This window comes from Rhamphochromis longiceps, linkage group LG17, assembly GCF_057381845.1.
Source record: "Rhamphochromis longiceps isolate RC_006_pf linkage group LG17, R_longiceps_female_GT1.1, whole genome shotgun sequence".
Classification (NCBI taxonomy): domain Eukaryota; kingdom Metazoa; phylum Chordata; class Actinopteri; order Cichliformes; family Cichlidae; genus Rhamphochromis; species Rhamphochromis longiceps.
The window spans coordinates 14,899,672-14,913,099 of record NC_140573.1 but is presented as its reverse complement, the minus strand read 5'-3'; the positions used below and the strand labels follow the sequence as shown (position 1 = coordinate 14,913,099).

At 38.7% G+C, this 13,428-nt stretch overlaps 1 long non-coding RNA gene across 1 annotated transcript; it reads left to right on the top strand.

The window, feature by feature from the left end:
• Positions 1-4,725: 4,725 nt before the first annotated feature.
• Positions 4,726-6,677, top strand: LOC146649442 (uncharacterized). The gene is made up of 2 exons (XR_014908166.1): positions 4,726-5,427; positions 6,106-6,677. It is a non-coding gene; the product is annotated as an uncharacterized LOC146649442 (long non-coding RNA).
• The last annotated feature ends 6,751 nt before the right edge of the window (positions 6,678-13,428 follow it).

Below are 13,428 nucleotides of genomic sequence, written 5' to 3'. Positions count from 1 at the left end.
GGTCGATCAAAATCTGGTGGAACTTTTCTACATTCATAATTTGATTAATTTGGATAAGAGCTCCAACAACACTGGCTGAAATCCAGCCTCAAAGCACGGTAGAGTATCCACGCTGTGTTAAAGACGGCTATAGACATTCACTGTTGTATCTCTCTTCGGACCTCTTCCGTGCATATTTCAAATTTGGATTCATTACTCCATAAGACATATTACAGCTGATTTCTTTTTCCAGTCAATTTCTTGTGTAATTTGGCACACCTCAGCCTTATTTTTCTCTGTTCTCCTTCCTTAAGAATGGCTTATTAACAGCCACCCTTCCAACTCAGATAACTTTTGATGAGGTTTCATGAAATGTTTACAGCACTTGAGTTACTCGCCACGGCCATCCTAAATGCTAAGAACACTAAACTTTAATTCTAAATTACGTAATTAACGTTAACCAGAAAAAACAAGCCAAAGTCGAAATGTTGCTGAGCTGACCTGTGGTATGCTATGTCTTCTAAAGCACATATAATGTAAACAGAACTGGTCTTTGCACAGAAGCCTGTGGAGCTTCATAATTAACCTCAGTGTGTGAAGAGGACTCTCCATTTAATAATAGCTGTAATAAAATGTTCTGGCCGACGGTGTTAAACGCTGCACTTGGGTCTAGCAGGGAAGATTTCAACTTTTCAATACGAATGAAGGCTGAAAACTGATTAGATTAATGTCTGATGATCTTTTCCGTGCTTCTTCAAGTTTGTAACACCAAACATATTAAAGGATGATGTAAGGCTCACAGGAAGAGTTTAATTAGACACACATTTACTATTTTTCTTTATACTCTTTCTTTCTTGACATGTTTAATATGATTACTATCAGAGGAGAAAATGAACCTTGTGTAGTCTAAAAACTTTTTTATTTAATCAAACTGTAATGTTGTTGAACTCTGACGGACGTGTCTTTTAATCTTGTCAACAAATCCTTAATCATCTAAATCTGCCATTTATCATCTTGTAAAATGTTCCCTCTGCTTCTGTTGCACATCTCCCCCCGGACACTCTCTGCTTCACCAGCCCTGTGCAGGTGGTCCAACCCCTGCCTGCCTCCTTAAACTGGGGTGTTTAAATCTCTTTACCTCTGTTGTGAACTTCACACAAAGTTTGTGGTAACAAAATCAAACTGACGAGGATCTCGTTTGAAAAACACACACACTCACGAGACAAAATAAAAACAGACTGCTCAAAGCAAAAGCAGAGCCCTCACAGCTGGTAGTACAAACACAGTGACAACATGCGTATTAGATACCCTCAGTGCCAAAAGCATAAATATGAAAAAAATGTGATCACCAAGAATATCCTAAAAACGGCATTGAGGTGCGTGTTACAGTAAAGAAAAAAAAAAGTAGCCAAATTTTCATCGGAAAATGTTGAATTTTAGTAAAAACAATGCTCTGTAGTTTGATACTGTCGTTACAGACAAAGCAGATGTTTAAAGCCTTTGGACGCACATTTGAAACGCACTCATTCTCCTTATCAGCTGGAAACATTAAAGCCGTAAAATGACTTTTTCAAACGGATAAAAACTATTGAACAGCAGCAATGTTGAGCCTGTTCCAAAATTTGAATGTACATGTGTTGAAGGTGCGGGTCTTGTTGAATTATTAAACATACATTCTTTAATTTTTCGAGCCACAAAAACAACAACTTTTAATTTTCTTCTGCTTGAGTCTCGGCCTCGGGTAGCTCTACTTATCATTGCTCAGTCAGTCGTCTGTTTGTGCTACTTTTTTTCAAGGAGCAGTGGATTATTGGTAAGGGTGACTTTATGTGTTTAGTTACTTAAGTGGAAGTACTGTGGAAAGTTTTACCTTACATACATAGATCTACCAGTACAGCTTCTGAGGTAACTGTTTACAAAATGTTATAATCTATTCAAAGGTTCTTTGCAATTTTACATTGATAAACATTATCCTTAACACATTTGGCCCACATAAAGTACTATGGCCATCACACGGTCATTTAGAATTGTTTAAATAACTCGTGTCTTAAGTCCTTCCATCAAACAGAAAATTTAAAAAAAAAAAAACATGGTTCACTTTTACATCACAAAATGTTAGAAATATAAGCCGTTCATAACAACCTGAAAGGTTGGGAGTTTAAAATGCAAACCGATGGAAGCAGAAGTAGAAGACTATAATGTCTCAGAGCACACGGTGTCTATTAATGTGTAGACATGTATAAATAAGAGCTTAATAAAGATGCTTAATTTCTTAAGAAATAAACAGGTGGAGTGATCTTTATCAAAAGTGGATGTTGCATCTGTGGCTAAACCCCTGTACCCAAAAAAACTTTAAAAATCTACTGTGTGTGAGGCTGTGTAAGTAAAGCTTGCCCTTCACACCTGCGTGTAATAAACCATTTGTTGGGGGTTGTGGATTTGGCACCTCAGCATTGTGAAAGTGGGGAAACATGTTTCTGGCTGTGCATAAGATTTCTGCTTACAACTTAGAATCTCAGTTCTAAATGAAATTCAGATGTTTTTTTAAGTATGGCTAATGTATTAATTGACTTCTAAGGCACACACACACACACACACACAAGAACAACACAGAGAAGAAGAAGAGGGGGTCGTTTTACTACACATCATAAAAACGCAATCATTCATCTTCCAACTGTATCTTTCTGTTCTGGCTTTAGAGTCATAGGTTGTTTACTGAGCCGTACTTTGGGAGTCATACTGTTGTGATACTGAGGAGAAAAGGGTAAGGTTTGATAGACTAAACCCTTACACACATAACTTGAAAAACCTAAAGAGTGTGTGAGACTGCTAGCTGTGTTGTTCAGCATTAAACTCATCTACAAATGTGTTAGTAAAGAGCGACTTGTACTTCTGTCCCATTAAGCAACGGTTTAACAAATTTCACTGCAAACTATAAAAGGAATCTGGATTTATATAGAACATAGTAGTGATGGATTAAATGCAGGAAACACTAGTATAAGGTGTCTATTGAACAAATCTCCTTCAGCGTTCAAAATGACCAAAGTGAGGCCCACAGGCGTTTCTCTCGGTTGGTTGTGTTCAGGGAAAAAGCAGCTAAATACACTGAGACTGCTCCCCATTGTTAGTGAGTTAACTCTGGATATCTGTAGGTTTTGTCAAACTTGGAGTGAACAAAAGCAGAAAAACAGTAAAAGATGCAGACAGTGAAAGTCTGGTTTATTTCATGAACACAATGAAACATTTTACAGTCCACAGAGCAAAGTAGCATACATGATAAATAGATACACATAACATGAGAAGTAAAACTCGTCGTCTTACCACATGTTATATTCTGTAAACTTAAAATAACCACAGAAATTAGAGTTTAGTGTTTTAAAGTCATTATTAAAAACATGAGTCAACATTACTGAAGTGACGCTTTAACGATGCGTCTTATCACCGTGTTTATGATGATAAAACATGTTCTCTCGTTAGTAGTTGTCTGCGCTGTCACTTGTCATGAAAATGTCCAGAGCCAGGGTTCCTCTTTAATCACCATTGATCATTAATAGGGTCACAAAAGATTTGTCACATTATCCCCATAAACAAAATGCTTTTATAGAAATCATTGTGATACAAATATTTAGATTCTTGATTCACAATGTGCACGAACTCAAAATCTTTAGAGGTTCATATTTATAAAGTATCGCAAATAATACATTTATACCATTGTATGAGCTACTTCTTGTAAAAACTGATTGAAAAAAGCTCCTGTCGTGACCTTCCTTCTGTGAGGACACACACACACACACACACACACAGAGAGAGAGAGGGGGAAGATCATTAGGATTGGAGGCGTTTTTGGATTTTCACTTATTGTTGGCTTTACAGTCACATAAAATTCATTCCAATTTTTTTTTGCCTTTGCTTCAGTTAAGGTGTTTCTTTAAATCTACAGCAGCTTCCTTTTCAAAAAGTTTACTGACATAGTAAGGAAGTAGCTAGGGAACTCAGTAAGTATGAGCAACAACAGCTTAGGGACTGTTTCTACAATAAAGAGGAATTCATCATCATCTGCAGTTCATCAAAAAAAAAAAAAAGTGCCATTAAAAACAATTCAGCAGATCCTCAAAGTATGGATACAATCTGTTTTCAGCTGTAGAGGTACGCTTCATGTACTTATCAACATGCAGTTTAGAGGCTTGCATTAGAGTGCTTTGGTACTTGGGCCTCTTTTATTTAGCACGGTTATACCATTGTGTATTTAGCTATATAAATATGCTCAAGAGTCTATTGTATGTTTGTCATGCAATTAAAAATTCAAAAATATAATTTTTAAATCAGTAACTTTGCAAATTTAGCGCGGACCCTCACCCCTCCCTCCGGCTCCCACGGCCCCGCTGTCACCGTAAGACTCATACTCTTCCCCCACGTATGCTGCTATTTCCCCGCGCCCCAATAATTCTTGTCCTTTTTTCTGTTGCAGCCTCCCACAGTCCCGTTTTCGGCGTTCCTGCGCGACTCATCTCCCGGTCCCTTGGTTTCTCGAGTTTCACGCGTGTTTTCCTTCTACCCTCCCGGGACACCTTCAGTTAAAATAAAGTTTATTTTCTCGTACTCCTGTGTGTGTTGGCTCTGCTTCTGGGTCCAGCTTGTGCGCTGAACTTCGGTTCATGACACTAATAGTTTTAAATAGAGCACCACAAACAACAGGTATTCCTTTAGAAATAAACTTTTCTTGTGTGACTTCTAAAAACTACAGATTCTTAACTCTGCAACAGTTAGACAGAGTTGGTTACAGTTAGGCCCTCAACAGTCAGCAAAACAAGTCATAAAACAATAAAAGAGGCTGCCTTATCAAGAGCATCCCAGCACTGTAGTTCCATTACAATCAGTTTCCTTTATTTTATCTTATCATGTCAGAGGCCAACTGAAACCAAGTCCACCTATATAAAAACACCCCATCAGACACACAGTAGTTTCCTCAGCACTTCACAACTGCCGCAAGGTATAGCGTTTTAACTTTTTATTTTTTCGGATCCCAGACACAGCGGTGTGAGGTAGTTAGCACACAGTTTGGACGTGTAGAAAACATTGCTTGTTTGGAACACATCAGCAGAGAGGTAGAGTTCATAGCTGTTCATAAGAGTTTAATTTAATCAAACCTCATTTTACGGATCTAAGTGGCTCCTCATCACTAGCCAATTCACCATTTTATTTAAATATCTGAATTTTCGGAATGAGGATCCAAGCGGGACACAGAGGCTGCTTTAACGCACCAGAATGCAAATATAAATAAAAGCCTGACTATCCTGAGAGCCTAGCTGCAGCGAGACCTTTCTTTCACACGGATTCCTGGATGTGCGTTGGATCCGACTTTGCTACCCGCACAGAGCGTTTCTGACAGTCGGGCGCTGCTTATACAATAGAGAAAAGCAACAATACACCGTGTTTCTCTGCTCCAAGGTAAGGATGTCTGTTATACCCAGCGCATAAATGTCTCTGTGTTAACGCTGATTATTCAAACCCTGTTGAAAATGTGACACATTTGTTATCCAAAAACATTTCCTCTAAATTTGCAAAGTTACTGATTTAAAAATTATATTTTTGAATTTTTAATTGCATGACAAACATACAATAGACTCTTGAGCATATTTATATAGCTAAATACACAATGGTATAACCGTGCTAAATAAAAGAGGCCCAAGTACCAAAGCACTCTAATGCAAGCCTCTAAACTGCATGTTGATAAGTACATGAAGCGTACCTCTACAGCTGAAAACAGATTGTATCCATACTTTGAGGATCTGCTGAATTGTTTTTAATGGCACTTTTTTTTTTTTTTTGATGAACTGCAGATGATGATGAATTCCTCTTTATTGTAGAAACAGTCCCTAAGCTGTTGTTGCTCATACTTACTGAGTTCCCTAGCTACTTCCTTACTATGTCAGTAAACTTTTTGAAAAGGAAGCTGCTGTAGATTTAAAGAAACACCTTAACTGAAGCAAAGGCAAAAAAAAATTGGAATGAATTTTATGTGACTGTAAAGCCAACAATAAGTGAAAATCCAAAAACGCCTCCAATCCTAATGATCTTCCCCCTCTCTCTCTCTGTGTGTGTGTGTGTGTGTGTGTGTCCTCACAGAAGGAAGGTCACGACAGGAGCTTTTTTCAATCAGTTTTTACAAGAAGTAGCTCATACAATGGTATAAATGTATTATTTGCGATACTTTATAAATATGAACCTCTAAAGATTTTGAGTTCGTGCACATTGTGAATCAAGAATCTAAATATTTGTATCACAATGATTTCTATAAAAGCATTTTGTTTATGGGGATAATGTGACAAATCTTTTGTGACCCTATTAATGATCAATGGTGATTAAAGAGGAACCCTGGCTCTGGACATTTTCATGACAAGTGACAGCGCAGACAACTACTAACGAGAGAACATGTTTTATCATCATAAACACGGTGATAAGACGCATCGTTAAAGCGTCACTTCAGTAATGTTGACTCATGTTTTTAATAATGACTTTAAAACACTAAACTCTAATTTCTGTGGTTATTTTAAGTTTACAGAATATAACATGTGGTAAGACGACGAGTTTTACTTCTCATGTTATGTGTATCTATTTATCATGTATGCTACTTTGCTCTGTGGACTGTAAAATGTTTCATTGTGTTCATGAAATAAACCAGACTTTCACTGTCTGCATCTTTTACTGTTTTTCTGCTTTTGTTCACTCCAAGTTTGACAAAACCTACAGATATCCAGAGTTAACTCACTAACAATGGGGAGCAGTCTCAGTGTATTTAGCTGCTTTTTCCCTGAACACAACCAACCGAGAGAAACGCCTGTGGGCCTCACTTTGGTCATTTTGAACGCTGAAGGAGATTTGTTCAATAGACACCTTATACTAGTGTTTCCTGCATTTAATCCATCACTACTATGTTCTATATAAATCCAGATTCCTTTTATAGTTTGCAGTGAAATTTGTTAAACCGTTGCTTAATGGGACAGAAGTACAAGTCGCTCTTTACTAACACATTTGTAGATGAGTTTAATGCTGAACAACACAGCTAGCAGTCTCACACACTCTTTAGGTTTTTCAAGTTATGTGTGTAAGGGTTTAGTCTATCAAACCTTACCCTTTTCTCCTCAGTATCACAACAGTATGACTCCCAAAGTACGGCTCAGTAAACAACCTATGACTCTAAAGCCAGAACAGAAAGATACAGTTGGAAGATGAATGATTGCGTTTTTATGATGTGTAGTAAAACGACCCCCTCTTCTTCTTCTCTGTGTTGTTCTTGTGTGTGTGTGTGTGTGTGTGCCTTAGAAGTCAATTAATACATTAGCCATACTTAAAAAAACATCTGAATTTCATTTAGAACTGAGATTCTAAGTTGTAAGCAGAAATCTTATGCACAGCCAGAAACATGTTTCCCCACTTTCACAATGCTGAGGTGCCAAATCCACAACCCCCAACAAATGGTTTATTACACGCAGGTGTGAAGGGCAAGCTTTACTTACACAGCCTCACACACAGTAGATTTTTAAAGTTTTTTTGGGTACAGGGGTTTAGCCACAGATGCAACATCCACTTTTGATAAAGATCACTCCACCTGTTTATTTCTTAAGAAATTAAGCATCTTTATTAAGCTCTTATTTATACATGTCTACACATTAATAGACACCGTGTGCTCTGAGACATTATAGTCTTCTACTTCTGCTTCCATCGGTTTGCATTTTAAACTCCCAACCTTTCAGGTTGTTATGAACGGCTTATATTTCTAACATTTTGTGATGTAAAAGTGAACCATGTTTTTTTTTTTTTAAATTTTCTGTTTGATGGAAGGACTTAAGACACGAGTTATTTAAACAATTCTAAATGACCGTGTGATGGCCATAGTACTTTATGTGGGCCAAATGTGTTAAGGATAATGTTTATCAATGTAAAATTGCAAAGAACCTTTGAATAGATTATAACATTTTGTAAACAGTTACCTCAGAAGCTGTACTGGTAGATCTATGTATGTAAGGTAAAACTTTCCACAGTACTTCCACTTAAGTAACTAAACACATAAAGTCACCCTTACCAATAATCCACTGCTCCTTGAAAAAAAGTAGCACAAACAGACGACTGACTGAGCAATGATAAGTAGAGCTACCCGAGGCCGAGACTCAAGCAGAAGAAAATTAAAAGTTGTTGTTTTTGTGGCTCGAAAAATTAAAGAATGTATGTTTAATAATTCAACAAGACCCGCACCTTCAACACATGTACATTCAAATTTTGGAACAGGCTCAACATTGCTGCTGTTCAATAGTTTTTATCCGTTTGAAAAAGTCATTTTACGGCTTTAATGTTTCCAGCTGATAAGGAGAATGAGTGCGTTTCAAATGTGCGTCCAAAGGCTTTAAACATCTGCTTTGTCTGTAACGACAGTATCAAACTACAGAGCATTGTTTTTACTAAAATTCAACATTTTCCGATGAAAATTTGGCTACTTTTTTTTTTCTTTACTGTAACACGCACCTCAATGCCGTTTTTAGGATATTCTTGGTGATCACATTTTTTTCATATTTATGCTTTTGGCACTGAGGGTATCTAATACGCATGTTGTCACTGTGTTTGTACTACCAGCTGTGAGGGCTCTGCTTTTGCTTTGAGCAGTCTGTTTTTATTTTGTCTCGTGAGTGTGTGTGTTTTTCAAACGAGATCCTCGTCAGTTTGATTTTGTTACCACAAACTTTGTGTGAAGTTCACAACAGAGGTAAAGAGATTTAAACACCCCAGTTTAAGGAGGCAGGCAGGGGTTGGACCACCTGCACAGGGCTGGTGAAGCAGAGAGTGTCCGGGGGGAGATGTGCAACAGAAGCAGAGGGAACATTTTACAAGATGATAAATGGCAGATTTAGATGATTAAGGATTTGTTGACAAGATTAAAAGACACGTCCGTCAGAGTTCAACAACATTACAGTTTGATTAAATAAAAAAGTTTTTAGACTACACAAGGTTCATTTTCTCCTCTGATAGTAATCATATTAAACATGTCAAGAAAGAAAGAGTATAAAGAAAAATAGTAAATGTGTGTCTAATTAAACTCTTCCTGTGAGCCTTACATCATCCTTTAATATGTTTGGTGTTACAAACTTGAAGAAGCACGGAAAAGATCATCAGACATTAATCTAATCAGTTTTCAGCCTTCATTCGTATTGAAAAGTTGAAATCTTCCCTGCTAGACCCAAGTGCAGCGTTTAACACCGTCGGCCAGAACATTTTATTACAGCTATTATTAAATGGAGAGTCCTCTTCACACACTGAGGTTAATTATGAAGCTCCACAGGCTTCTGTGCAAAGACCAGTTCTGTTTACATTATATGTGCTTTAGAAGACATAGCATACCACAGGTCAGCTCAGCAACATTTCGACTTTGGCTTGTTTTTTCTGGTTAACGTTAATTACGTAATTTAGAATTAAAGTTTAGTGTTCTTAGCATTTAGGATGGCCGTGGCGAGTAACTCAAGTGCTGTAAACATTTCATGAAACCTCATCAAAAGTTATCTGAGTTGGAAGGGTGGCTGTTAATAAGCCATTCTTAAGGAAGGAGAACAGAGAAAAATAAGGCTGAGGTGTGCCAAATTACACAAGAAATTGACTGGAAAAAGAAATCAGCTGTAATATGTCTTATGGAGTAATGAATCCAAATTTGAAATATGCACGGAAGAGGTCCGAAGAGAGATACAACAGTGAATGTCTATAGCCGTCTTTAACACAGCGTGGATACTCTACCGTGCTTTGAGGCTGGATTTCAGCCAGTGTTGTTGGAGCTCTTATCCAAATTAATCAAATTATGAATGTAGAAAAGTTCCACCAGATTTTGATCGACCATGTAATACCACGTAGTGTCTGATTGGCTTCAACTTCATTTTTCAGTACGACAATGATCGCAAACATACTGCCAATGTAGTCAAAGTATGCCTGGATGAAACAACGCATCAGTCATGGATTGATCTCTCCAGGGTTCGAACCTCAAGATAATCGAAGCAGTGTGGGATCATCTTGACAGAAAACAAAACAAAAGGCAGCCAGCATCCAAAGAAGAGTCTCGGATGTCTTTCAAGAAGCCTGCAGAACTAAGAAATTACAAGAAAGCTTACCTATTAGAGTTTAAGCTGTGTTGAAGAATGAAAGGCAGCTTTAACTGGACAAAAGGGGGAAAAAAATCCCACATTGACAGCTAACTCAAGAGACAAAAAGCATTAGAACTCAAGTCATCACCTTACTTAAGGATAAATAAGTTAATTAATTACATTAATGCATAAGCAGAAAATAACCTACAGTAACTGCTTTGCGATATGGAAGTGCAAAAGACAACTGAAAGGGAGGATAGTTTCTATATATGTGGTTTCTATTAAGGGACAGAGGAACGATAAGAAATCAAGGACAAGGAGTGTGGTGTAGATAAGTGAGGAAATCCGATCATTACTACAAATTTAGTTGAAATTTAAATATTTTAACTATGGTGCCTCCTGTGAGGGCTGTCTGTTTTCCACATTCTGCAACGGTAAAATACGACTTAGAGGCGGATATTTGTTTTACCAAATGGACAATTGCTGTTGACAAAACTTGACTCTGAGAAAAAAACTCTTTCCCACAGAGGGGAATAAACTTATTCGAATATGAGCTTTTTTCCACTAAGACTTGTTTTATGGGGAGATGTACGAAATTATTTACCGGGTTACAAGCAATGATAATATCGGATGTTGACTCCTCAGCGTCATCATTTTCTATCTATTGAGAAATCCCATTGTAAAAGTAATGAAGAAAAAAACTATTCTGCCGTCTCACTCCTCCTTGACCCGCGGTGTGTGTGTGTGTGTGTGTGTGTGTGTGTGTGTGTGTGTGTGTGTGTGTGTGTGTGTGTGTGTGTGTGTGTGTGTGTGTGTGATCGGCGGCGTTGTTTGAACGGAATGCTGACATAATATTCACGGATTCTTCCTCGCGATTGGTAGAACTGTCACAGATATCGACTCCCCTCCCGTTTCTTCTCTCATTTTATCCTAGTCTAGCGAAGCATCTGTTTTTCGCATCTTTCTCTTGACAATACCAATAGTTAGAGAGGGTTGTTTGTTTTTTTTTTGATTGCCTTCTTGCGAACGCCGTCTGTTTTCCACATTCTGCAACGGTAAAATATGACTTTGAGACGGATATTTGTTTTACCAAATGGACAATTGCTGTTGACAAAACTCGCCTCATGGTTGACTCTTTCCCACAGAGGGGAATAAACTTATTCGAATATTAGCTTTTTTTCCACTAAGACTTGTCTTATGGGGAGATGTAAGAAACAGGGTTACAAGCAATGATAATATCGGATGTTGACTCCTCAGCGTCATCATTTTCTATCTATTGAGAAAACTTATTGTAAAAAGTAATGAAGAAAAAAACTCCTCCTTGCCCCGCGGGGTGTGTGTGTGTGTGTGTGTGTGTGTGTGTGTGTGTGTGTGTGTGTGTGTGTGTGTGTGTGTGTGCCTTCTGTTTTCTGCAACGGTAAAATACGACTTTGAGACGGATATTTGTTTTACCAAATGGACAATTGCTGTTGACAAAACTCGGCTCATGGTTGACTCTTTCCCACAGAGGGGGGTGCTTTAATAAACTTATTCGAATATGAGCTTTTTTTCCACTAAGACTAGTTTTATGGGGAGATGTAAGAAACCGGGTTACAAGCAATGATAATATCGGATGTTGACTCCTCAGCGGATCAACATTTTCTATATATTGAGAAAACTTATTGTTAAAGTATTGAAGAAAAAACTCTCTACTTTGGTCTGACAAGGAGCAGGTTGCGTAAAACCTACCTCATATAGATGTTTTAATAATAATAATAATAATATTTTTTTGGAGGGCGTGTTATAGGATATAAGCATTGAGAAAAAAAAAACCTGATATCTGCCGTCTCACTCCTCCTTGGCCTGCGGGGTGTGTGTGTGTGTGTGTGTGTGTGTGTGTGTGTGTGTGTGTGTGTGTGTGTGTGTGTGTGTGTGTGTGTGTGTGTGTGTGTGTGTGGGCCTTCTTGCGAACGCCGTCTGTTTTCTGCAACGGTAAAATACGGCTTTGAGACGGATATTTGTTTTGCCAAATGGACAATTGCTGTTGACAAAACTCTCATGGTTGACTCTTTCCCACAGAGGTGTGTGTGTGTGTGTGTGTGTGTGTGTGTGTGTGTGTGTGTGTGTGTGTGTGTGTGTGTGTGTGTGTGTGTGTGTGTGTGTGTGTGTGAAACAAGATCGCCTGTCGCTGGTTTGTTTTTTCAGTCTCTTGTAAAAAAAGGACTCTCAAAAGGAAAAGTAGTATTCACTAAGCGATATTTATTCAATTTTTTTTACACATAGGCAGCCTGTAGGTTACAAGCGGATAGAAAGTTCTTCTTTTCATCACAAGCTATGGTGTATCTTAAAGGTTACAAGCGGATAGAAAGTTCTTCTTTTCATCACAGAATCATCTGCTGCATCACCGCTGTGGTTAGGGAACATGATGCAACAGGTCTGAAAATGACTAGACACTTCCGGAGTATTTCCGGTAGGGTCATAAGGTCCGGATCGATGCCTTCCATAGTAAATATGCTGTATTTGAATATGTCATATTCAAAACCTTCTTCTTTGGGAGAGCAGATCTCATCGGACACAGGACCGCTGCGGGGCTGCAGAAGGAAATCCATCTTGTGTCTGTGCCTTAGAAATTGTGACGGACTCCTCTCTCTGCTTTTTTATTCCCCTCCAACAGATGGCGCGCTTCTGGAGGTTTCCCCCTCTCTAAAAACTTTTTTTCCCAACAACAGATGACGCGCTTCCGGAGGTTTTCCCCCTCCCTCTAAAAACTTTTTTTTTTCCCCCAACAACAGATGACGCGCTTCCGGGGGTTCACCCCTCCTTTCTCGGGGTGCAATTCGTTACGGTTAGCAACAGATGGCGCGCTTCCGGGGTCCGCCCCCCTTTCTCAGGATACGATTCGTCACGCGGGGGGTTTCCCACCCCCCTTTCTCCGGATACGATTCGTCACGCTGGGGGTTTCCCACGGAGGGGAGGGGTGGGGGGTCAAAAGGTCGTGATTAGGGCCATCAATCACTTCGGATCAAATTTTGTCATAAGCTGTATGGGATTAACTCTCTACAGCCAACACAACAACATTTTCCTGTTCGTTTGTTTTTGTTTTTTGTTTGTTTTTGTTTTGTTTTGTTTTTGTTTTTTCTATACATATTTAATTACAGGCTGCTTTGCCGGCCCTGAAAGCCGAGGCTGACTGGACTCCTGCTCTCCCCCATACGTGACACTGACCAAATGCTGCAACAGCTGGACCCACAACAACGACCTGAGAATGTCAACAGACCTGCAGGAATGTGATCTCATGCAGCCGAGACGGAGAGCACTAAACCTAAGGCCTGTTTCACTACACGGGGGAAAA